This window comes from Acanthochromis polyacanthus, chromosome 22, assembly GCF_021347895.1.
Source record: "Acanthochromis polyacanthus isolate Apoly-LR-REF ecotype Palm Island chromosome 22, KAUST_Apoly_ChrSc, whole genome shotgun sequence".
NCBI lineage: Eukaryota > Metazoa > Chordata > Actinopteri > Pomacentridae > Acanthochromis > Acanthochromis polyacanthus.
In genome coordinates, this window is record NC_067134.1 from 2,843,106 (window position 1) to 2,869,191 (window position 26,086).

Genomic DNA, 26,086 nt, shown 5'->3' on the forward strand with positions numbered 1-26,086 from the left:
AATTGGATTGGAATAAAGCACCAGGTGCATTTCTAGCATCCAAAGCTAAATGGATGGAAGATGGGGAGAAAAACAGTTCCTATTTCAGTGGATTAGAGAGAAATGCAATCAGCCTCTAAATGTTGATGATCAAACAATCCAGAAGAAAGAGCAGATGAAAGATTTAGATTCTATCAGCATTTACATTCAGCAGCTTTTTCTTAAAAAGTCAAAGCATTTCTTCCTCAGACTGACTTTAAAAGCACGTGTTTGGAGAGATTGATAGAGCTGGAATGAAAATGTCTTTGGGGAAATCAGCGGCTCCAGATGGACTTACAACCAACTTTGATCCGTTTTTCTGGGCTGATATCAGAGAATGACTGTTTGAAGCATTCAAAGAAGCTTTCAATCAGGGAGTCACACTCATTTTAGTTCAGGTTCCACATTTAGCCCAGTTTGATCTCAAGTGGGCCGGACCGCTTTTTACTACAGGATCAAAACCACAAAAGTCAGATTAAAAAAGACAAAAAATGAGACAAAAACCAGACAAAATATTGTGAAAATGTGACACAAAAGACAAAAGAACAATCTAGTGTTTGACTTTGTGATCATGGTCTAGAAATGATTTTAATTTGATACTTTGACTCATTTACAATCTGCAGTTCATGTCTTCTCTGGAATTTGGACACTTTGATGATGATTGATGGATTGTGCTCATTTGGTAGAGGATGCTGCTTTTACACTCTTTCTACATTCATTGAAAGCTTCTGACAAGCTTCAACACCACTTTATTTGACATTCACTGCATTATTTTGGATGGAAAATTCATTCATATGCTCTCAATGTTGTCCAGCAGAATTCCTTCAATGTGGAACTACTAGAAGATGAGATGTTAACAGGAGCAAACACCAAGGAGACCCATCAGTCCTCTGCTGTTTATTATTAGCTCTGGATATCAACCCTCCTGTTGGCTTCATTTACGGCACCAAAAAACAGGATAAAAATCCAGAAATTCAGCAAAAAAATTCACCAAATTTATGAAAATGTGCAAAAACCTTCAGGAAGAAAATTCCAATAATTCCTTAAAAGTTTTATTTGAAAAAACAAAACAAAATCCCCCTAATTTGGCAGGAAAATTCTTGTAAATATTTTCAAAAAATGAGTAAAAATCTTCATTAAAAATCCTAAAAATATCTAAAGTGATTCCATATTTTTCAGTAAAACTTCTGATATTTTCTTTAAGAACATTCACATAAAAATCGACCAAAATCCAGAGAATTTACTGGATTTTGGTTGATTTTTATGTGAATGTTCTTAAGAAACATTTCTTATTTTTCCACCAAAAAATGCTCAAAAATGTCCCAAAAATGTTAAAATGTGGACATCAGAAGGTTCACTGTGAAAATATTTATTATTTTCCACATTTTCAAACTTTAAAACGACACGAGGGTTAAAATAATGAAACTCTAAAAGCATTTAATAATGACACAGTCAGCAGATGATCCAACATTATTTTAAAGCTGTGTGTGTTTTCCAGAAGCCTCAGGGTTTGATTGAAACTAAATGTGAGATCTGATCCATTCACCAGAAAACACAAAGTTTACTTCAGAATATTCCAGTCAAAATGAGCTGAAACATTTGGGAGAAACTATCAGTAAAATATGATCAACAGGGAAACTTCTAACATTCTGATTGTTGGAAATCAAATCTAAAATCCTTGAAGATCTGCTTCCAAAGGAATCTTTCATATTTGGTAGAATATTGAGGACAGAAATGGAAGGATTTCAGGATGAATTTACCACAAACCACAGAAGAGCGCAGAATACTTTGGAAAGAGTGATCGAGATGTGATGAACTGACTGCCAAGTCCTCACACCTTAATCCCATCAGAAAGTTATGGAGATTTATGGCAAGAAAAGTTCATCATGATGGAAAACAGTTCAATAACAAGGATGACCTGAAACATTAATGATTAAAGCACGAGACAGAATTGATGAGAAAATGCTGCTTTCTCTGATTCAGAACCAAAAAGGTGAACAGAAGTGACTTTACATTATGGAGACAATAAATTATGAAGATCTGATCTTTTTGTTGACATTTTTAATTCTATTTAATCAAATTTACAACTGTAAAATAAATGATGTTTTATATTTAAATTTCTACCTGTTCTGATCTCTGTGTTCCATGTTGAGTAGAACAAAGCAGATGAATAATAACCAGCTGATATAATGTGTGTTTGTAATGAAGAACTCAGAGTCAGGATTTTTAGCCAAAGCCCTTTATTCTTCTCCATCACACACAAGATGAAGGAAGTTCTCATTTCATCACTAGAACAGGATTTAAAGACTCAAATCAGGATCAAGTGTGGCTGCACAAAAAGCTGATTTTCACTGGACAATAATGTGTGAAAGTCTGTCAGCAGTTTGGAGATTCACTGCTTCCTCTCTCATTTCACACTTTGTGCAGCTCAAATGCTTTTAGTTCAAGTAAGCGTCAGAGGAACACAGCACACTTCTCCATTCCTCGGGCATCTTCGCACTATGTAAGATCCTGTTGAACAACCCAGTCACAAACTCTACTGCTCCCTCTCCGAGACACTTCCATACCTCCACAGGTATATCATCAGGACCAAGTGCCTTTCCACTCTTCATCCTTAGCACACCAGCTCACCTACGACCGCTCAAACACTGCGTTATGATTTCCATATCCTTCTGTACACTACCGTTCAAAAGTTTGGGGTCATCCAGACAATTCCATGTTCTCCATGAAAGCTCCCACTTTCATTCATGTGCTAACATAACTGCACAAGGGTTTTCTAATCAGCAATGAGCCTTTCAACACCATTAGCTAACACAATGTAGCATTAGAACACAGGAGTGATGGTTGCTGGAAATGTTCCTCTGTACCCCTATGGAGATATTCCATTAAAAATCAGCTGTTTCCAGCTAGAAGAGTCATTTACCACATTAACAAGGTCTCGACTGGATTTATCATTTATTTAATGCTATCTTCATTGAAAAGAACTGATTTCAAGAAAAAGGACATTTCTAAGTGACCTCAAACTTTTGAACAGTAGTGCATATTTATATAATGTCATATTTTTTAAAATTAGCCATGTAAGATGAAATGATATTGATGATAGCTCGTGTCCTTGTTCCTCTTTTAGCACACATCACACAGTATTACAATGAATAAGAACATTCAATCATCAAATACAATCATTTTCATAACAAGCTGCTGTGGAGGCAAAACCTTTTTGTTCTTTGCAATAAATCTTTTGTTCTTTTATTCAGAGCTCTGAAGGTACAGGTGACACAGAGTGCAAAGCAGTCTATGTGTCAAGTCAAACTGGAAGGAGCTGAAAACTCAAAGGAGAAGCATTTACGCACAGGTCCTACACTCAGCTGGGGCGGAACAAATCTGCGGCTGCAGGTTTGTCACCGGCGGCAAAAAGGGGACACACGCAGCACTGAGGAGGAGCTGAGAATGAATGACCGTGTTCAAACAAAGTGTCCGTGAATTTCTGTTGGGAAAGCATCAAGATCTGCGGCAAACTGTGCAGGATTTCCTTCATCTCCAAAATCCGGGTTGCAGCCGGTAAGAGCAGAATTGTGGAGACTCTAAAAGACTGTTTAAGCTGCCGATGTGTGCCACTGCAGTATGTGTTAGCATTAGCATTAGCATTAGCCACGGAGATCAGCCACGAGCGGCTTGCTGTGAACTTTGTCTGTTTACCAATAATTGCCGTGTGTTTTGAAATTGTTCAGTTGAAAATAAGATTGCAGGCTAATTGGTGCTAATCAGAGCCCTAGAGATAGTAAGAGTTGCGACCATAGACATATATAGGTAGACGCCTCAGAGGCTGTCGAGAGACGTGCTTACAGCGCCGCCATCTTGGACCGGGGCCAGCCGAGGCAGCGGTGCATAGAAGTCTATGGAGGAGAGAGGTACTGCTGAATCTAAAAGTGGAATTATTCGCCGAATTTTGAACCGATTGCCAAACTGTTTGATTTTTAGAAACGTCACACGTGTAGCTACTATACAAAGTGCTCGGATATTTTTTTACAATGCTGGTTTTGCCACTCAACACTGAGATGCCGGACTTCTGTGGATGCTCTAATGAGCGCTGTAAGGGAACAAGAGCATGTGGGATTACTTTTCACATGTAAGATGTATGTAAGGAATAATATATTGTTAGCAGGTTGTCATAGCTAGAGTGAAATAAACGCCGAGAAGACGGATAGAACCCCTCAGCTCCGTTTCTGGCTTCTCCTACCCATGATCTAACCAGCTCTCTGCATCATCCTGTGTATTACACAGCTGCTTACCAGTGAAATAACTAATGTGAGACAATTTTTTGTTTAAAATTCGATGTTATGAATCTAGCGTTCCGAGCAACTTACTGCAGTATTTGGTGGGTTAGAATACAGAATCTGATTGATCTAATAGCCCTGATTTATGATGGAACTTTTTTTGTTGTAGACAATTCTTTATCTCTCGCTACTTTTTCTCACGTTTAAGCTTTACCAAAGAACGTGATTTATACACGTGATATAATAGTAATAATAACAGTAATAATAATGATAAAAATAATAGTAATAATAGCAGTAATAATAGTAATAATTGATATAATATTAAGAGTAGTAATAATAATAATTATTAACAGTAGTAATAATAGCAGTATGGCAAAACCTGCATTGTAAAAAAATATCCAAGCACCTTGTATAGTAGCTACACGTGTGACGTTTCTAAAAATCAAACAGTTTGGCAATCGGTTCAAAATTCGGCGAATAATTCCACTTTTAGATTCAGCAGTACCTCTCTCCTCCATAGATGTGTATGTACCGCTGCCTCGGGTGGCCCCGGTCCAAGATGGCGGCGCTGCAGGCACATCGCTCGAGTGGGCAGCCGCAGTCAATGAGGCGTCGACGTATATATGTCTATGGTTGCTACACTCATGCTCTCGCAGCGGGGCGGTCACGTGGTTCATGTAAGCCTGAATAGTTCCAAACAGGCAGCGCTGTCATTTCCTTCTATGGGACTGAGAGCGGCGATTTCATGGTAAAAAAGGAATAAAATCACACCTCCAAGTACTTGTTTGATTATTAATTCATTGGAGTATGTATGTAAATGTCAGTTTTACATTTTGAGCCGTAAGGTGACATATTAAAGACACTTTTGGGGTTTTGGAGGGAATGTTTCACATTCGTGTTAGCATGGAAAATCGACTTTTACACAGAAATGTAAGATGATTGAAGATGTTAAGTTTTGCCCAGCTGGATTATTGTATTTCCAGACAATGTCTATATTTCTCTGATTTACTTACCCGTAGTCTGGGAGTTATTGAAAAGCAGAGTAACAACATTCAGCAGATAGTGTCCAGCCACTTCTGATGAGGCAGGAGTTGACTCACTATAACCATTTTAAGACATACACAAAATATATATTCAAGAATAACAACTCATTATGCTTTGATGAATGAAATAGTATGTTTTATTGACAATGGGAGAAACAATGAGGGTCTTCGTGTCTTCAGTGAGGACTCTCGGGATACTGGCGGATAGATAGATACGATAGATATTAATAAATATATTTGTTAAATACTTACAAGTATAAGTTTATGCATTATAAAGGGTCTCATATAAAGGACGTAGTCTTGACAATTAAAAAGAGGTAGCGATGTAGCTAGGTAGCTTTCAAAGAACAGCTAACAAGCACATGGCAATGCCTGAAAGTCGGTCATCTGCTAATATTCACAAATACAGACAAATGTCTGCACCACAAAGGGCTTCTGATATAGTATAAAGACGTTAAAATTAAAAAGAGGTAGCAACTTATCAACAATTAATCCGTCAATATATCCCTGGAGATAACTTCACAGCTAACAGCAGAGTCGAGCTAAAACAAGTAGCAGAAATTCGGTCGTCAACCAAGATAAAACATATATATAATTACGCTGCGCAAATACAAATAAAGCTCAGCATATGCATCATAAAGAGCCTCTGATAAAATATAGGCAGTTGACAATTCAAAAGAGGTAGGCATTTCATCAACTTACCTCCACATATTCTCAACGACCTGCAGTGCAAATGAACGCTGGCTATCACTGTCGAAGCCGTGCTTGGAACTAAACAAGCCTCCACAACCCGGAAGTAGACCGAAAGAAAGCGTACAACGGCACCCTATGGGAGTTTCGCAACTCTTACTATCTCTAAGGCTCTGGTGCTAATTAGAGGGTTCCAGCTAAGACCAGTGAATTCATCCTGTTTGTAATGGTGGGTTTTTACGATGCCCTTTATTTATTTATTGGATCTGGAAAGGATTGCACTTTAAAAGCACTTTATGCACTTAAAATAATTTTAAAACCATGAAGTAAAAAGTATAAAATGGTCAAAAAATTTTAATAAAAATCCTCAGAGTAATTTTTTAAACTGTGATTTAAAATTAACTCTTTAAGAATGCAGATAAATTCATGTGTGGTATAGTATTGGGTTGAATATTGCTCATGCCGTGATTTGTCGCTTCAGTTTATGTGGTGTTGAGGTTGACAAACATAAACTGAGTGGAGTAGCATTTGCCAATGTGGTGAAAATGTCCATGAGGAATGGTTGTTACTATTTGCTGAATGCAGTAATGTGAACATTGTCCTTTTGTGTTCTGTTTAAAGGTTTTTCACCTTAATCTATCAACTAAACGTATGGACTTATGGAAGTTGCCACCTCTGTATCTCATGAATTTGTGACCACTGCAAAATAAAAGAGGGAAAAGAAAGAAAGCAACTGTCTGATTGATGAGTGGAGTCCTGCTCAAACCCTGGGTAGATGAAACATCCTTTTTCAAGTGGGGAAACTGCACAAACTGTGAGAAATATCATTAATGCGAATCACCTGTCATTGAAAGTGGGAGGACACTTGACACTATGGGAGAGTGCAAAGAACAGAGAGTGAGAGCTGCCTTTAAACAGAACACTGAGCAGTAAAATACATTCACTAACTTACAGCATGAACAGTTTTCTACCAGCAGTCCTGTCTTGAATCACCTGCAGTAGCATCTTTATGTTCTCTTTATTCTCTTTTTCCATGTCTGTTTTCTGTCTATGTTCCTTATTTTTAACAGTTTAAGTTCCTTTGTATCAGTTTTAGGTGAAACTGAAAAGAGCTAAAAGTGAACTATTGAGTTGAAATGTGTCCTCTGTGTTGGCTGATGAACATATGGGACACTCTGACACTTGTGTATAGAGTGGTATCCTAATGAAGATGTTTGATGTGACAGGTGATTGGCAGGAGGAGGAGAGTCTGACGGAGGAGCAGAGGAATGTTGGCAGCCATTTAGTCTGAGCTCAACAACGGAGGAAACATGGATTCTTCACAAAAAGTGAGAAACATACCACTGTAACATTATGATCATGAATTTGTTCTTTAAAATGTCTAAAGTTGCTCCAGTTGGTTAGATGGGCTGACCAAAGCCAGGTGACGTTGGCTGGAGAGATGTCGCTCTGCAGAAGCAGCTGTACTGAGGATATAATGGTGGACTGCTAGGAAGCTGCTTGTTTTTTGTTTGAGGCTGAACTAGCTGCTGATCATACTTTCTGAAAATGTCTTACATGGTGATGAAGATAAGTAACAGAAGAAAAGTCTTGTTTTTCAAGCAAGTTGTTCAGGAAGGTAAAGAGCAGCATTTTCTTTGGTAGAGAATAATACTTTTGAGCATTGTGAGTTTACCAGCCTTTTCCTTCTCATGAAATTCAGACAGTTGAACCCAGAAGTTTACTTACACCGTATAAACGACACATAACCCTTTTTTTAATTTACACGATCTGACATTAAATCTGGCAATGCTTCTCCTGTTTTATGTCGGTTAAGATGACCAAAATTATCTTTAAATGCCAGAATAATGAAAGAGATTTTTTTAAATAGAATTTTCATTACTTTCTTCACAATCTTGGACTTGACTATGGACTTCGGCCATACTATGTTCCAAGGGTCACATCATAACAATACTTGTATACATTCCACCCAAGGTAACTGACTTGGTTCCATGTGATGTTTTGCATGATACTGTTGCTAGGATACAGACTCAACATCCTGAGGCGCTTGTAATAATATCAGGAGATTTCAATTATGTCAGCCTCTCCTCTCATCTGACTGGATTTACACAGTTTAACTGCCCTACCAGAGAGAATAAAACCCTAGACCTGCTGTATGCCAATGTCAAAGAAGCTTACAGAGCTACTGCCTTACCACCACTGGGCAGGTCAGATCATAACTTGGTTTATCTGCAGACCTGTTACAAACCTTGTGTGCTGAGACAGTCTGCAACTAAAGTCCAAATCAGAGGATGGACTCCTCAAACTAGTGAAGCTCTAAGGGACTGCTTTGAATCAACAGACTGGAATGTGCTTCTGGAAACAGATGAGGACAGTATGAACATTGACAGACAGGTTGATTGTTTTACTGAATACATCAGCTTCTCTATAGACGCAGTCATACCTGCAAAGGCTGCCTGCTCTTTGGATAACATCCTGTATTGTATCGGTACCAAAAATCAAATGTCCAGTTGAACTAAATGACTACAGACCTATTGCTCTGACCTCACACATCATGAAAACTCTGGCGCAGCTGGTTTTACGTCTACTGAGGCTTGAGGTCAAAGACAAACTCGATTCCTTGCAGTTTGCATACAAAAAACACATTGGAGTGGATGATGCCATCCTCTTCATGCTTCACCGTGCCCTGTCTCATCTGGAGGAACCTGGAGTTTATGTGAGAATCATGTTCTTTGGTTTTTCAACTCCATCCAACCCACCATCCTCAAAGACAAGCTCACAGAGATGGGAGTGGATCCTTCCTGTCTTTCATGGATCACAGATTACCTGACAGGAAGGCCAGTTTGTCAGGCTGGGGAACTGTGTTTCTGGGATGTTAATGAGTAGTACTGGGGCTCCACAAGGAACAGTCCTGGCTCCATTCCTGTTCACACTGTATACATCTGACTTCAAATACAGCACTGAGTCCTGCCACATTCAGAAATACTCTGATGACATTGCTATCGTGGCATGTATCAGAAATGGACATGAAGCTGAATACAGAGATCTGATAAGTGCCTTCAGTGACTGGAGTCACAAAAACTGCCTGCTACTCAACGCCTCAAAGACAAAGGAAATGATCATAAATTTCCGCAGATCCAAAACCCCTCTTCATCCATTGAACACTTGTGGTGTTGACATGGAGGTGGTGACATCATATAAATATTTAGGTGTCCACCTTGACAATAAATTAGACTGGTCTAAAAATGCAGACTTCATCTACAAAAAAGGCCAGAGCCGACTTTTTTGCCTGAGAAGATTTCGATCAATAGACATCTGCAGTAAGATACTGCAGATGTTTTATCAGTCTGTGGTAGCTGGTGTCCTGTTTTATGCTGCAGTCTGCTGGGGAGGCAGCATAAAGAACAAGGATGCAAGGCATCTGAACAAACTGATTAAAAAAGCTGCTCTGTAGTTGGAATCGGATTGAACACATTGGAGGATGAGGTGGAGAGACGGACACTTAGAAAGATGGAGGCCATTCTGACAAACATGGATCATCCACTTCACATTTGCCTCAGTGAACAACAAAACATCGGTGGACGGCTCCTATCCCTGTGCTGCAGGACAAAAAGATTCAGGAAATGTTTCTTGCCATCAGCAATCGGACTGTTTAATTCAAAAGCAAAAAGACAAGACCAAACAATTGAATTTCCCTTCGGGGATCAGTATAGCAGTCCCTCCAGGAATTTGCGATGTTGTGATCACACGAAATCAACCAATCTCTGCGAATTTTGCGTGGCCTTGCAATTTTGTCCAATCACCGCAACTTTCCTGCAATTTTGGCCCGCCTCCCGTGAGTTCCACCAATCATAGCAGTCCCCAGCGCAAACCTAATGCACGTACGTCACCGAATTCACTTCCTTGTTTATGGTTTGAAGATGCAGACATGTGCGGTACTAATGTCTCTCATTTACCAACAAAAATGACTGCTGAAGACATTGATAAACAACTAATTCACTGATGTTTTTCACCAAAGCGAAGCTAAACTGTTTTACAACCGTGCAATATTGTGGTGGAATTCAAAAAAAGAAGAAAAAAAAATCATCGATTAATACACTTTAAAAAAAACATGAAACATATTAGAACGGCTGAAATGAGCGGAAAACAGACCACATTAATCACCATGATGGAAACTGTTGCATCCAGATCCATTAGAGCACTGAAAGAATGAGGTAAATTAGTTTAATTATTCCACCAACGAACACGGCAGTGTTATGTGACAATCAGTGTGTGTGAATCCTTCCTCTGTTACCAACATCACTCAAAAACAGACTCAGGGATTTGAATGAAATTTTCAGGGTCGGTCAGAAATGACACAAGGACCAAATGATTAGACTTCAGCAGTGATGCGGCTTAAAGTTTGGATCCACGTATTTGTTAAGGATTCATAGCGGCACTGCGTCTGATAGCGGCACGGTAACCATGGCAACAGGTGAACGCGACCTTAGCGGCCCGCTGACTATCACATGATTGTGATCCTACAACAAATCTACCACTGTGGACGTATCGTAAATGACACAAGGAACAACTGATTAAATTGTGGGGGTGTTTCTGAGTCCCATCAATTCCAGTTACCAGCTACATATTTAGGTAACGCGATTCGGTATGTACACATGCAGAACACACACCTGTCTTGGTGGAGGACTGCGCTCTCTGTGCTGTTCTTGTTAGTTGATGTGACCAGCCGTGAGCGTGTGCTTGTGAACCCGTGTGTGCCAGGATGTGAAATTAACTTTTTAAGCCACTGACAGATCTGTCCAAATATGATTCATTCAATAGTAAATTAGCATTTTGTGCCGCAAATCTACCAAACACATCATGTTAAACCAGTATCTGGCTGCTGCTAATTTCCCACTGTGGCGTGCCAGCTTTTGTGGAAATGGGTTGGAACGTTATATAATTAATTTCGGAATAAATATTGTCAATTACAGCGTTGAAACATGTTCTACAATCTGGAAAAAATGCAGCTTTTTAGCAGTTGTCACTGTCTCCCGCAATTTCATCACAACAAATAAGCTTAAAACATTGCAACTTTTATCGCAATTTTTTAAGAAAAGCTGCCGCGAATTCAGGCATTTTCGGCCGCAACAATCACGAAAAACGCCCGCGAAATCTTGGAGGGACTGAATAAAGTCATTCTATTCTATAATCAGAAGTTTGCATACACTAAGATTGCTATGTCTTCAAGATAATGATGTCCTGACTTTGAAAGCTTTTGATAGGTTAAGATGTATTTTCAGGCACACCTCAAACACACTGCTTCCTTGTGTGATGACATTAGAAAACCTAAAGAAATCAACCAAGACATCAGGAAGACATTTGTGGGCCTCCACAGGTGTGGTTCATCCTTGAGTGCAATTTCCAGATTGCTGTGGTTTGAGGTTTATCTGTCCAAATAATTACATGCACAGATCAACAATATGGGAATGTCAAGCCATCCTACTGCTCAAGATGGAGATTGGTTAAGGTTAGGATTGTTTTGGAGGGAAATGTGTTCATCAAGCCCAGAACAAAAGCAAACGACCTTGTGAAGATGCTGGCTGAGGATGGCCTGAGTACACCATCCCAACTGTGAAGCATGGGGGTGGCAGCACCATGTTGTGAGAGTGTTTTTGCTGCAGGAGGGACTGGTGCACTTCACAAAATAGATGGCATTAAGAGGATAGAACATTATGTGGAAATATGGAAGCAACATCAGCCAGCAAATGAAAGCTTGGGCACAAGTGGGTCTTCCAAATGGACAAGGACAGCGCTGGTGCAAATCTGACACTGTCCTGGAGAAACTGTGCACTACTGACTGAGAACTGCTTTCTGCTTCATTGTGCCCTTCATATCTGCCTCAGAAGTTTTCCCAAATATTTGTGAAACTTGTCTATATCCGTCCAAAGGCCAGTGAAATAAATACCTGTGGGCAAAAAGGTGCTTCTGCTCTGGGTTCCTCTGACCACAACTGCATCCTCCTTATCCACTGTACTGAAGCAAGGTAAAGTGCAGAACATCAGACTGAAAGTTTGTCACACTCTGCAGGGATGTCTGGAGGTTACTGACTGGGACGTGTTTAAGGAGTCCTCAGCTGATATTGATGAACCGACTGATGTTATGAGCAGCTGGGTCACAGACTGTGAAACCAGTGTTATTCCTGAAAAAATGTTAAACTATATCCAAACACTAAGCCATGGCTTTCTAAGAAGCTTAAAGACCTACTGTACAGAAAGAAAACAGTCTTCAGAGAAGGAAATACACTAAATCTGTATAACCGACACAAGGAAATAAAGTAGGAGATCAGGACCCACAAAAGACAATACAAAGACAACCTTGAGTCTCAGCTTAAAATGAACTACCTCAGTTCAGTCTGGGACGGCATGAATCTGATCACTGGGACTAATTAATGTGTCAATGAGAGAGTTCAGCTCAGTGGTTATAATTCTGATTTAGAGCTGGCTCAAAGTCTGAACAGTTTTTATGTCAGGTTTGACTCCCATGATTTTAGGGCAAAACATGCTGAGACTAAAAACTGTCTCATGTCAGCGTCTCCACAGAATCCCTTTCTTTTATCCGGGTTGGAAATAAATCTATGTTAAAAATGTAATCTGGTGTCTCAAACAGTGCAGACCAAAGAAAAATCCTTTACCTGATTACATCGGTGGCCGTTTATTGAAAACTTTTACGACGTCTGACTAAATGACCAAGATTGCTGCCGATGTCCCTGTCTATCTCATGTTTTGTTTGATTTTTCTTTAAATGGCTTTTATTTTGCTTTTAATTGTTTTACTGTCTTTTTTTACGTTTTTAAAACATTTCCTTTAATCGTTGCTATTCCTTTAACTGTTTTCAGGGATGACAATTGTCTGTGGATCCGCGGATTTCCGCCGATTTAATGTCAAATTTGAACATTTCTGTGAATCCTCTAAATCCGTTGAGAAAATTTTAGGGGGGTTCGGTACTTTATTGTCGCTGATGTTAACGTTGTTAACATCTCACTTCGAAACTCACGCCTCACTCCTGTGAGATTTTCACTGAAGCTATCGTTCGATTGTAAACGGCCCAGCAGTTGGACAGCTTCAAGCTTGGACCAATCAAATTGCTCGTAGCATTCTTTGTCACAAATTCATGGTGGCGTGTTCGACTCGGATGTTTGGAGATTTGGTATCGTGTTCAGCGGAATGATGAGATTTTTAACGAAGGATCAGGAGTCATCAGTCACAGAAATTGACAAAAGTGTCAAAAATAAGTTCCGATGGGAATGGCTGGAGAGAAAAGTCACTGTGAAGGTGAAAATTGGCTCAAAGATCGACGAGGTAACGGAAACACTTGGACAATTTCTGAAGAAACCAGACGTGGCCGGAAAAGCTTTTTGTGTGTATTGTAACGATTTGATTAACTACGGATCGCGTGGATGCGTAGCACTGTCAGACAGTTACACCAGCAGCATCAACAGCTACTTCAAGTGCCAAGGCAAAAGATACATTGAAAGAGAAGGAAATGGCTGCAAGAAAAGCCCACCAGCAGGAGTTGAAAAGGAAGGCTGTCCAGAGACTTACACAGCTTGCTGCAAAGAGAAGAAAATTGGCAAAATAGGAGTGTTGCAGTGAACTGACTTGTATATATTGTACATAGTAGAATAGAACTCATAGATTTGTGAAATATTTTGGACTGAAGATAGTGAGAAAAGATTGAAGAACATGTAAGTTAACTTTTCATTAAATTTGCTGACTGAAACAAGTCTAGTGTTATGTTTTTGACCATTTTTATCAGTCAAAATCACTTCTATTTCTCTATAAATCTCTCAGCTTCAGCCCCCCCGCCCCGCCCCGTCAATAATTTTCAGCTGAAATCCAAATTTCCTGTTGACATCCCTGTGTTTTACTGTTTTGTTGCTTTTGTTGTTTGATGGTGAATGCTTGTGTAACTGCTGCACAACAAATTGCCCGGGTCGTTGGGGTCAAATCCAGAATTCAGTGGCAGAATTACAGATCTTTTCTGGACTGGTATCAACATCTGATCCCCTAGGAGAAACTAGAAAGTGCTGGTGGTCTGAATTGATCCTGCTGCCATTAAGACCTAAATCTGGAAATTGATGTTGTATGCTTTTCATATTGTACATTTCTCCAGTAATGTAACTTAACGGAAAGTCTGGGGATCAAGAGATCCTGGTGGTACAATCCCATCAGTCCCAGCTCTGCTTTGTTTTTCACGGTGATGGACAGATTTTACTACTCAATATTCTAAAACTACCGTGTAGAAAGCTGAACACTATCGGCCTGTGAAAATAGTTTTGTTGACATTGTGAGTGTGCTGTTGACACATTTCTAGGTTTCTAATGACAAAGCTGCTGGCATGTCTGCAGATTCTTGATCTTGTTTCAGCCTCATGTCCAACTACATGGAATTGAGACTTTTAGGTTCAATTTTTTTCATGATTGCTCTTTCATCACTGCCTCTGTTTTTATCTTTGTCTTTTGTTACAGAAATGTAAACACAGCAATGGAGTGAGATGTCGGACCTCTGAGGAGGATAAGGATGGTTCAGCAACAACGGCAAAAAGAGATGAATCACTGAGTTGTGAGCAATGTGGCAAGACTTTTATCACAGCAACAAAGCTAAGAATTCACAAACGTATTCACACTGTGGACAAACCATTCAGCTGTGATCAGTGTGGAAAGGCTTTTACTAAGAAGAGTAGCTTAAAAACCCATCAACTCATTCACAGTGGAGTCAAACCATTCAGCTGTGATCAGTGTGGAAAGGCTTTTACTTACAAGAGTACGTTAAGAAGTCATCAACTCATGCACAGTGGAGTTAAACCATTCAGCTGTGATCAGTGTGGAAAGGCTTTTACTCAGAAGAGTATTCTAACAAGTCATCAACTCGTTCACAGTGGAGTGAAATTGTTCGGCTGTGATCAGTGTGGAAAGACTTTTACTCACAAGACTACGTTAAGAAGTCATCAACTCATTCACAGTGGAGTTAAACCATTCAGCTGTGCGCAGTGTGGAAAGGCTTTTACTCAGAAGAGTCAGGTAAAAAGCCATCAACTCATTCACAGTGGAGTTAAACCATTCAGCTGTGATCAGTGTGGAAAGGCTTTTACTCAGAAGAGTCAGTTAAAAAGCCATCAACTCATTCACAGTGGAGTGAAACCATTCAGCTGTGATCAGTGTGGAAAGGCTTTTACTTACAAGAGTCATCTAGCAAATCATCAACTCATGCACAGTGGAGTGAAATTGTTCAGCTGTGATCAGTGTGGAAAGGCTTTTACTCACAAGAGTCACTTAAAAAGCCATCAACTAATGCACAGTGGAGTTAAACCATTCAGCTGTGATCAGTGTGGAAAGGCTTTTACTCACAAGAGTACGTTAAGACATCATCAACTCATGCACAGTGGAGTTAAACCATTCGGCTGTGATCAGTGTGGAAAGGCTTTTACTCAGAAGGGTCACTTAAAAAGCCATCAACTCATGCACAGTGGAGTTAAATCATTCAGCTGTGATCAGTGTGGAAAGGCTTTTAATCACAAGAGTCACTTAAAAAGCCATCAACTCATGCACAGTGGAGTTAAACCATTCAGCTGTTATCAGTGTGGAAAGGCTTTTACTCAGAAGAGTCAGTTAAAAAGCCATCAACACATTCACAGTGGAGTTAAACCATTCAACTGTGATCAGTGTGGAAAGGCTTTTTCTCATAAGATTATGTTAAAAAGACATCAACTCATTCACAGTGGAGTGAAATTGTTCAGCTGTAATCAGTGTGGAAAGGCTTTTACTCGGAAGAGTCATTTAAAAAGCCATCAACTCATTCACAGTGGAGTTAAACCTTTCAACTGTGATCAGTGTGTGAAAACCTTTACTCAACATGAACAGTTGTTGATCCATCAATGCCCCCATTCTGGTAGAAAGCGGTACCACTGTGACTCCTGTGAAAAAACTTTCAACTCCCAAAAGAGCTTAAAATATCACCAACGCATCCACACTGGACATGATGTGTACCGATGTGATCACTGTGGCAAACCATTTGTACGGTACTCACAGTTAAAAGCTCATGAAGTGACCCACACTGGGGTTAAACCATACCTTTGTGATCAGTGTGGGAAACGCTACAGCTCCATTGCATACCTCAAAGTTCACCAACGTGTTCACACTGGGGAGAGACCATACAGATGTGACGAGTGTAAGAAGACTTTTACAACTTTGGGTTCCTTGAAACAACACCAGCAGATCCACACCAGAAAGAAAGCATTCAATCAGTGTCACAGTGAGGTATGTAAAGACTGGTCTCAGTCACAGTGTACACACAATTGTGTATTGGATAATTTTGGATATTGCTGCAAAATTGTTTCAAAACTGTTTTGAACAACTGTGGTCAGTTGAATTCTGTTAACACATTATCAGCTATTGTTCAGTCTAACCTGTATTCATTTTGACACAGAAATCTGGTCCAGGTTAATCAGGGGATGTAGGTTAGATTAGGAATTCTGATGTAATCAGACAACTGAATGTTAAATTCCAACAGTGACGTTCTCTGTGTTTGTTTTCCAAGCAGAACGGAACAGATGGACAAAACTCTCAGACTTGTCAGCACTCTTCCAATGGTGAACAGTGCTGCTTTGACCAGTCTGGACCAACGTCCAACCAACAAGGAACCCTACAACGACACCAGCGTATGCACACTGGACACAGACTGAACCCCTGCCAAGAAGATTTGTCCATGCAGGGTTCAGTAAAAGTTCATGAAGTCCTCCACAAACTTAAAGTCCTTGAGATCCGGCTTCACAGAATTCAGGTCTAATTTCTTGTTTAGTGTCTTCGTTGCTTCGTTGCAAAATCCATTAAAAGGAAAGCTGTCGTTAACAGACGTGACTGGTAAATTAATGAAACCATTCAAAGTGGTTACTCAGTTAAATGAATTATCAGTGGTAGAGGGATAGACGTCTGGATGGAGGCAGTGAGCAGCAGGGTGAATTTCCTCGATTACCACCTTAATTGTTCCTCAGATCCCTCTGAGCTGCAGGAACCCGTGAGATGCAGAGCTGGTTCAGTGATTCTCTGATGGTTAATCATAATTAGGAGATTACTGACCGTAGGTATCTATCTATCCATCTATAATCTATCATCTATCTATAGGAATCTCTAATATTGAACAAGTAGATCAACTAATCTCAGATTACGTGTGAGTTGAAATAAAAAAACATGAAGTGTTCTATGAAAAATCCAGTCTTTGAAAGCTGACATGTAGTTTAGAATCATTTCTTTGTAAATTAGCTGCATCCAGTCATTACCATGACATTGGCATCATGGAACCATGACCACATATATGTGTCTGGAGATGGTGGCATTTTTATAACGGCACATTTTCATGCTTTGACAGATACAGTGAGGGCAAAAAAGTTTTCAGACACCCTGAAAATTTTTACACAATCTTAAATGTTATCATGAAATATTTGTTGTAAAGTCTTTTTTGTGTGTTTCTAAGGGTGTGGCTGCATCAGACAGACACAAATACAAATGATTTTTTTGTTTGTTGTTTACAAGAAAAACGAACAAAACTAAATTCTACCAAATTTCTCGTTTTATGGAACCAGTCAATTTTCAGTTTTTAATGTCTTTTTTAGGATGTGTTTAGTTTTATGATTGTACTAAAATAAATGACTCTTGAAGACCTCAAAGTGATTCTTAATGCAGTATTTCACAAATGTATGGGATGTCCAGAAACTTTTTTCCACTGCTGTATTTAACAACAATCTGATCTGCTGATGTTAGCAAGACAAACAAGTCAAGGTTTCAGGCTTTTATCTAGAATTTTTCTTGAGATATTCATCATCAAACAGCCTCAAATTTCAATGTGAGAAAATGAAAACGAGTGAAACTGGATCTACAGTCCACTGAAAAACCTCTAAGAAAGTATCTGACATACTGAGCTAATATTTCATAGATACCATTAGAAATATCCACAGTTTATTATTTAAAAAAAGTTTTTTTGGGAGGTGGTCAATGATTTCAAACAGAGTTCCACTGTTGAAAAACCTCAGTCTCTGATTCCAGCATCAGTGCTCCACTGTCGCACTTGTGACGTTGTCTTTCAGATGGTCCTAACACAGGCCACACCTGCTCTGGAAACAACATCTTGTTCTTGTTTGGAACAGTTTCTCAGTAGAAATTACGCAGCAATGTCCAAGTTCTCAGCGGCTCCAGTAAGGAAGACTCTTAATGTGAGGAAAAGCATACTTTGACTTCTTCCTGGAGGTTTTTCTTGTCAGAAATTGTCTTCCAGTGAGGGACTTCTGACTCTCTGTTCACTTTTCTTGCCCTCTAATATTGCTAAAACACAAGAATCAATGTTTTGGTTCAAATCACGTTGTATTTGCATGGAGCTCTGTGTTTTCTGCTCCAGGAATTGGGTGACGTGTACGACCCAGCACCCACAGCTGGTTGGGTGTCATGTGGCTCTGCGTTCTGATTGGATGATTGTCCAACCACTGCCACAAGTATGAAGGTCATCCTGCAGGCGTGGCAGGAACACGGAGTGGAAACACAATAGGGATGAATCCCAAACCGCCCCCTACACACTATCCCTACACACTACCCCTCCGTTTGCGCGTTCCCGCGGAGGGTCCTCCATATTAAGGGCCGTCCCAAGCTGCGTAGTGCAGAGGGAGAGTGGACTGTTCAGCCCTTAAATAGCGAGTCTGCATCGATGCTCACGCTGGACAACTTTTTCAGGAAGTGCAACGTCGAAATGGAGGAGGAAACAACATATCGATGTAAGTTCCACATGCGTCCATTATTTCTCCCACGCCTTTTTCACTGACAGAGCATCACAAAAAGAGTGGTGAAAAAAGATAAAAGGAGCAAATCTTCTTCTCTGCTGACGTTTGATTTAATTGTGCACCCCCTGATACCTTAAAATTTGAATGCAGCTGACAGAATTAATTTATTCATTTGTTGGATTTGAAATGCCAGGTAATAGGATTGGAAAACATGTGGGATGACTTCAAATTATTTGAAGCAGAATGTAGCCCCTACATCATTGTCTGCTGATTGTCTGCTTTTACAGGGAGGCGTCTTTGTGTTACCATGGCAATGACGTCTTCCGTTTTCCGGTGAGGTGACGGCGTCCCATTCCTGACGATCGTATTTATACCCTCCCCCTTCAATAATAGGCGCCCTCCACAGCTGCGAGTGTGACTTCTTTTGGAGTGACACTCGGTAGTGGAGGGGGAGTGTGTAGGGGGCGGTTTGGGATTCAGCCTCGGTGTGTTCATCTGGCCATGCTGAGGAATCCCTCTTCTTCAAGCTCGTGGAGAACATCATAGTAGGTGCTGGTTACTGCCCCCTACAGGTCTCTACCAGGCATAAACTAACTGTGACGTCACCCGTTGGTTTCAACGCTGAGAAAATGAAGCCCCGATTTTGCTACTTCCTGGTCGCCGTTTTGGATTTTTTGGAGCCAGTGACATAAAAAGCGTCATCAAACAGACTGGACCGGAGAGCAACAAGGGGCAGGATTGGCTGAAGACTCTCTTATCCCGCCCACATTTTACCGCAGAGGCTTCTGTTGCTGTCTATCAAGTATAGCCACGCCCCCTGGCTCCACCAACTTTAACGATTTATTTAAAATTCAGTATAGATTTATTTTAAGATCGGCCACCTGATCTCTCATTTTGACCATGAAAACTAACGGGAAAAAAATCCTGAGCTGTAGAAAATCAGTCTATCAAATTTTATTTTTTCCAAAAATGAATTGGGGTTTATGGAGAAAAAGCTTTTTGGAGCCAACCCTAGCGGACAGCGTGATATTGCAAGTTTTTGTCACTTCCGGGTTGGCTTCAATTCTGGAGCCAGATGCTACGTCCATTATATACAGTCTATGGTCTCTACACAGTCCTTAATCCTGGAGAATTAGAAAACCACGAAAAAATATATTTTAACTTCATATAATAAAAAATTAACTTACACTCAGCTTCTCACATGACTAATTAACCCTGTCCTGTGGGTCACAATTGACTCATTTTAAAGTTTGAAAATGTGGGGGAAAAAAATAGATTTTCACAGTGAAACTTCTGATGTCCACTTTTTCAACATTTCTGGGAAGTCTTTGAACATTTTTAGGTGGAAATAAAAAGTTAATATTTCTAAAGAACATTCACAAAAAAAATCAACATAATCCAATGAAATTCACTGGATTTCGGTTGATTTTTATGTGAATTTTCTTAAAGAAAATATTAGAAGTTTTACTTTACATGTATGTAATCACTTTAGATATTTTTAGGATTTTTTGGAAGATTTTTACTCATTTTTTGCAAAATATTTACAACAATTTTCTTGCCAAATTTGGGGGATTTTTTGAAAAGAAAACTTTTAAGAAATTACTGGAATTTTCTTCCTGAAGGTTTTGCAAATTTTCAGAAATTTGGGAAATTTTCTTTGCTGAATTTTTTGAATTTATTTTAGACGAGGAAACAATGTTTTTTGGTGCCTGTAAATGAGGACAACACGAGGGTTAAAACATTAAAAGAAAACATTATTAAAGTTTCTTTTATGAAATGTTTTCATCAAGTACACAAAATAGATTAAAAATATAATCTAACATATTTACTGATTAAAAACTTTGAATTTCTTCTTTATGTTGTTCTTCTGCATAACTCACTATTTCAAACTGGCTCATGTTACTTCCATGTGATCTGCCATTAAAACGGCCACATTCTACCATAAACACTGTAAATAATAACACACCTGCTCAAAGTTAAAGGCCAACATACGACCCAAACATGACATGGATTTGGTGCCACTTTGAACTAAGATGATCCCTTCTGTTAAACAAACCGTTGATTGTGAATCTTTTTTCCAGATATGAAGCTGCTCCTTCCAGGTCCACAGACAGTAAACAAAACGACGCTCTCTGTAAAAACCCTCAGAATGTTGAATAGAATAAATGTGGACAGTTTCATGACTGGAAGAGAAGATTTCTGGATCATTTTGTGTCTCATTTGTGTCATTATGTGTTTTGTTTTGGTCAGTTTACGTCTTTCTGTCTGGTTTTAAACATTTTGCATCTTTTCATGTCATTTTTTTCTTCCATTTTGGTCATTTTGTGTGTTTTTAAGATTGTTTCTGTTTAAAATTGTTCATCTTGTCAGTTCTTTTGGTCAGTTCACGTCTATTTCATCGTTCTGTGACTCAGTGGCCATTTCTGTTTCAGTTTTCATCTCATTTTTGCTCTGAATTGCTCATTTTATCTCTCATTTTAGTCTTTTTGCATCACTTTAAGGTTGTTTTTGTTCAATTTTGGTCATTTTCCATCTTATTGGATCATTTTGTGCATTTCAGCATGTCTTTAGAAAATAAATGTATCAATCAGACTGTAAATGATCTATGAACAAACCTCTGTGTAAAACCTTCAGAATGTTGAATAGAATAAATTTGGACCGTGATGAATGTTAGTAAAGATTTCTGGATCAATCTGGTCATTTTGAGGCTAATTTTGGTCATGTTTTTATCTAATTCCGATCATTTTTTTGTCTCTCTTTGTGCCATTTGTCCACCAGAGGACAACTGGTTCAATCACAGAATGAGGGTATGTATTGAAAAAATATCATTCAAAATTTGTCCAGACTAGTGACTATAATTTGAATTTTAATACACTTAACCAAATGCTATAGGTGAAAAAAAAAACATGTTTACACAGCATGATGTTGCTTTGTGATGTTGCAACTGACATGCTGATTTCAAAATGGAAGCATTTTAATTTCTAATGCTCTCATAGAAGATGACTGGTCAATAAAATTGACTCCTGTGACTCTGATGTCATGCAGAGTCTTTATGCTATGATGTGGAAAGGGTGAAAGAAGACAGACTGGACATTTCTGAGTGAAACTGAACATGGCATGTACTGATTCATAAAAAACAAGTGTATTATCTTTAATCAAGCCTTACATAGTATTTACTAGCTGAAGTACTTCGGTTTTGAACACAAGAATTACTTGTCAAGACTACGTTGACTGGAGCTCTGCTACAGAAAGGCAGTTCATTTTCTGCTGGGGTTCATAACATACAAGATTTCTCAAATCTACAGAGATGTTTTGGATTTGAAATTAGGGTTACCTTAAATTAATAAAATATATTTTTGACACTATCTCTAAAAAACTCTAAAAAAGCTTCAGGTGTAGCTGCTGGAAAAGAGCCTGCAGTCACATGGTGGGACATGTGAACATAGTTCAAGGAAGCAAGGCTGGGAGCAAGAGCCCAAACAGAGGAGGTAAAAGAAAAGGTCAAACTACAGGTATGTAGAACATGTTTTAATGTCAATGCAATTATGTCTGACTATTTGCTGAGTCAGTGAAAGTTATCTTATAGAGCAATGTTTGTATTATTTCAATACTGAGATATTGTTGCAGTGTCATTTGTCATTTGTTTCCATTTGGATGTATTGTACAGTTAGATTCTATTGAGTTTCCATACCACATTACATTGCTGTTAAGGTGTCTGAATAATTCAGTGAGGGTTTGGTCATGTACTACTATAAGGCCGTGCATAAAAAGAAAATCAAGCCTGTTACAGTGTTGCTCTAGTCCCCTCTGTTAAATGGCATCAAAACAATGGTCAACGTGAACAAATCATGAGTGTTGACACTGACTCACAACAGTACCTCTCAACTGTTCTAATTTTGATCTATTTAGGAGAACAATGTGATGAGTGCACCGAGAGATCCAATACAGGGAGCTTTCCTTTTTCAAAGATCATTAGAAGGACAGAAGACAAAGTAAGTTTCAGCAAACAGCTTTTTATTTTCTAATGAGCCAATCTATAGTATTTAAAGTGCAGAGTTATTTGTGTTAGATTTGAACAAAATTCTTCCAACAGTGTAAGGACTTAGTCTTTCTACTTTCATTTGCAATTGTTCTAGAAACCTATCATCTGGGTCAGGTGGTCACTCTGCAGCACAAGGAGTACTATCCCACATTGGATCTGATGTTAATATTTCCCTTAGACATGGTAAATTGACTGACTGGCTGATATTGTAGAGTTAGTAAATATAGGCAGTTAACAAAAGGAAATGAATGCTGCTTTGTGGAGGGACCAGAATTTGGCCATTTAACAAAAAAATCTAATGTTAATATTCTTTTATTTCACCAGACTGTTATTGTTTACACTTCAATGAATGATGCTGTTGTACATGTATAGTAATTTTATTCATCTTCATGCATACAGTGTTTGTGTACAGTTAAATGTGCGTGAAGAATTTATTTTACTGATCAATGTAGATGCCTTTTTGAACTGGCTGCTGCACATTACAGCTGTTAAACTTTAAACTTCATGTATTGAGGCGTTATATTGAAGAAGTGCACTTTGGTCAGGGGTGGTCTGATAATGCAGGAAGTCACTGTAGTTCAGTCGCTTTGAGTTCTTTTGTTCACACATAAAATGAATAGACAGATCTTGAACGTTTTCACTGAAACTGTCAAGGTAATCAAGATCTGTCTGTTCATTTTATGTCTGAATAAAAGAGCTTTAAACTACTATAATAACAAGAAGACATGATGAACACTTCTGAGCAATCACTTTATTTATCGGTCAAATCAAGGTGAAATTAATGTCATTGATTAAATATTCTTGGTAATATATACCAGTAGATTTTTGGCACCAAATCAGGACCAAAAATAAAAAAATATATTTATGTGATTTCTGCATCACCAACTAAATACACGTTGGGTTTCTATGACAACACAATGCAAACAGTATGAGAAACTGTATCTTCATGGTTTTGTTCAGTGGCTTTAGTGACATAAAGCTCATCAGGTTTGCACGTACAACATCAGATAAAGATCCTCAGCTGAGAATCTGTTTTTCTTGTGGAGAATCGTCAGTAAAAGCTTCAGTTAATAGGAGACGCTTCTTCCAGCCAATTTAAATGTGTGTGTGTGTGTATCCAACGCTTGACTGTACACAAGATGAAAGATCATTTATATTTATTGCATTAATGCAGTTACTATAATATTTACCTCGGCATTCCTTATTATTGTTGGAAATTCTACAATACAGATTTGCCTATTGTCAAACATTCTGTTGCTGCCAGCACATACACACGTGGACAAAATTGTTGGTACCCCTCAGTTAAAGAAGGAAAAACCCACAATTCTCACTGAAATCACTTGAAACTCACAAAAGTAACAATAAATAAAAATTTATTGAAAATTAAATAATCAAAAACAGCCATTACTTTTGAATTGTTGATTAACATAATTATTTAAAAAAACAAACTAATGAAACAGGCCTGGACAAAAATGATGGTACCTCTATAAAGATTGAAAACTATTTGACCAGAGTGACATGATTAACTCAGGTGTGTCATTTAATTGACATCACAGGTGTTTCCAAACTCATAATCAGTCAGTCTGCCTATTTAAAGGGAGACAAGTAGTCACCCTGCTGTTTGGTGAAAAGGTGTGTACCACACTGAACATGGACAACAGAAAGCGAAGGAGAGAATTGTCCCAGGACATCCGAAAAAAAAATATAGACAAACATCTTAAAGGTAAAGGCTATAAGACCATCTCTAAACAGCTTGAAGTTCCTGTGACAACAGTGGCTCATATTATTCAGAAGTTCAAGACCCATGGGACAGTAGCCAACCTCCCTGGACGTGGCCGCAAGAGGAAAATTGATGACAAATTGAAGAGACGGATCGTTGGAATTGTATCCAAAGAGCCCAGAGCAACCTCCAAAGAAATTAAAGGTGAACTCCAAGGCCAAGGTACATCAGTGTCAGATCGCACCATTCGTCGTTGTTTGAGCCAAAGTGGACTTCATGGGAGACGACCAAGGAGGACACCACTGCTGAAAAAAACTCATAAAAAAGCCAGACTGGAATTTGCAAAAATGCATGTTGACAAGCCACAAAGCCTCTGGGAGAATGTCCTTTGGACAGATGAGACCAAACTGGAGCTTTTTGGTAAGGCACATCAACTCTATGTTCATAGACTCAAAAACCAAGCATACGAAGAAAAGAACACTGTCCCTACAGTGAAACATGGAGGAGGCTCAGTAATGTTTTGGGGCTGCTTTGCTGCATCTGGCACAGGGTGTCTTGAAAGTGTGCAAGGTACGATGAAATCTGAAGACTATCAAGGCATTCTGGAGAGAAATGTGCTGCCTAGTGTCAGAAAGCTTGGTCTCAGTCGCAGGTCATGGGTCTTCCAACAGGACAACAATCCAAAACACACAGCCAAAAACACCCAAGAATGACTGAGAGAAAAGCGTTGGACTATTCTAAAGTGGCCTTCTATGAGCCCAGATCTGAATCCCATTGAACATATGTGGAAGGAGCTGAAACATGCCATTTGGAGAAGACACCCATCAAACCTGAGACAACTGGAGCTGTTTGCTCATGAGGAGTGGGCCAAAATACCTGTTGACAGCTGCAGAACGCTCATTGACAAATACAGAAATGGTTTAATTGCAGTGATTGCCTCAAAAGGTTGTGCAACAAAATATTAAGTTATGGGTACCATCATTTTTGTCCAGCCCTATTTCATTAGTTTGTTTTTTAAAATAATTATGTTAATCAACAATTCAAAAGTGATGGCTAATTTTGATTATTTAATTTTCAATAAATTTTTATTTATTGTTACTTTTGTGAGTTTCAAGTGATTTCAGTGAGAATTGTGGGTTTTTCCTTCTTTAACTGAGGGGTACCAACAATTTTGTCCACGTGTGTAAAAGGACTGAAAACATGGATACAAACCATGATAATATTTAATGCTTTTATAGACAGGAAAGTCTTGATGGATCACACTGCCCTGGAGGAGGAGAAGGAGGAGGAGGACGAAGAGGAGGAGGAGGAAAAGGAGGACCTCGTTCACAATGACGACCACGCCTAAAACCTGCTGTTTATGAATTTTGTTATTTTGCAATAAAGCACACTGTTCAAAATCCTGTTTTTATTTTCTTTGTTTCTGATTTTGTGTTGAAAGAAAGTATTGCTGCTGATAAAGTATAAAGTCTAACATTTACCAAATAATTCCTTC

At 38.9% G+C, this 26,086-nt stretch overlaps 3 protein-coding genes across 23 annotated transcripts in view; 2 read left to right on the forward strand and 1 right to left on the reverse strand.

Annotated features, from left to right (window-relative positions):
- Positions 1–25,851, forward strand: part of LOC127531965 (zinc finger protein OZF-like) — a 320,874-nt gene extending 295,023 nt beyond the window's left edge. For 4 of the 8 annotated variants that reach the window (XR_007939192.1, XR_007939191.1, XR_007939198.1 and 1 more), the window contains 2 exons: positions 22,217–22,341; positions 22,739–23,084. The gene's annotated coding sequence lies outside the window, so the exon portion shown is untranslated. Of the gene's footprint in view, positions 1–22,216; positions 22,342–22,738; positions 23,085–25,829 lie in introns of those variants that run through there. The other 4 variants (XR_007939197.1, XR_007939195.1, XR_007939196.1 and 1 more) reach the window with 4 other exon arrangements.
- The window catches only part of LOC127530226 (NACHT, LRR and PYD domains-containing protein 3-like), a 499,749-nt gene that overhangs the window by 165,435 nt on the left and 308,228 nt on the right, over positions 1–26,086 (forward strand). Inside the window, exon 2 of one of the 14 annotated variants that reach the window (XM_051942451.1) lies at positions 7,252–7,353. The exons of the other annotated variants lie outside the window; for them this stretch is intronic. The gene's annotated coding sequence lies outside the window, so the exon portion shown is untranslated. The remainder of the gene's footprint in view (positions 1–7,251; positions 7,354–26,086) is intronic. 14 annotated transcript variants of the gene reach the window in all.
- LOC127531911 (NLR family CARD domain-containing protein 3-like) overlaps positions 1–26,086 on the reverse strand; it is a 116,674-nt gene that overhangs the window by 52,007 nt on the left and 38,581 nt on the right. The window lies entirely within an intron of this gene.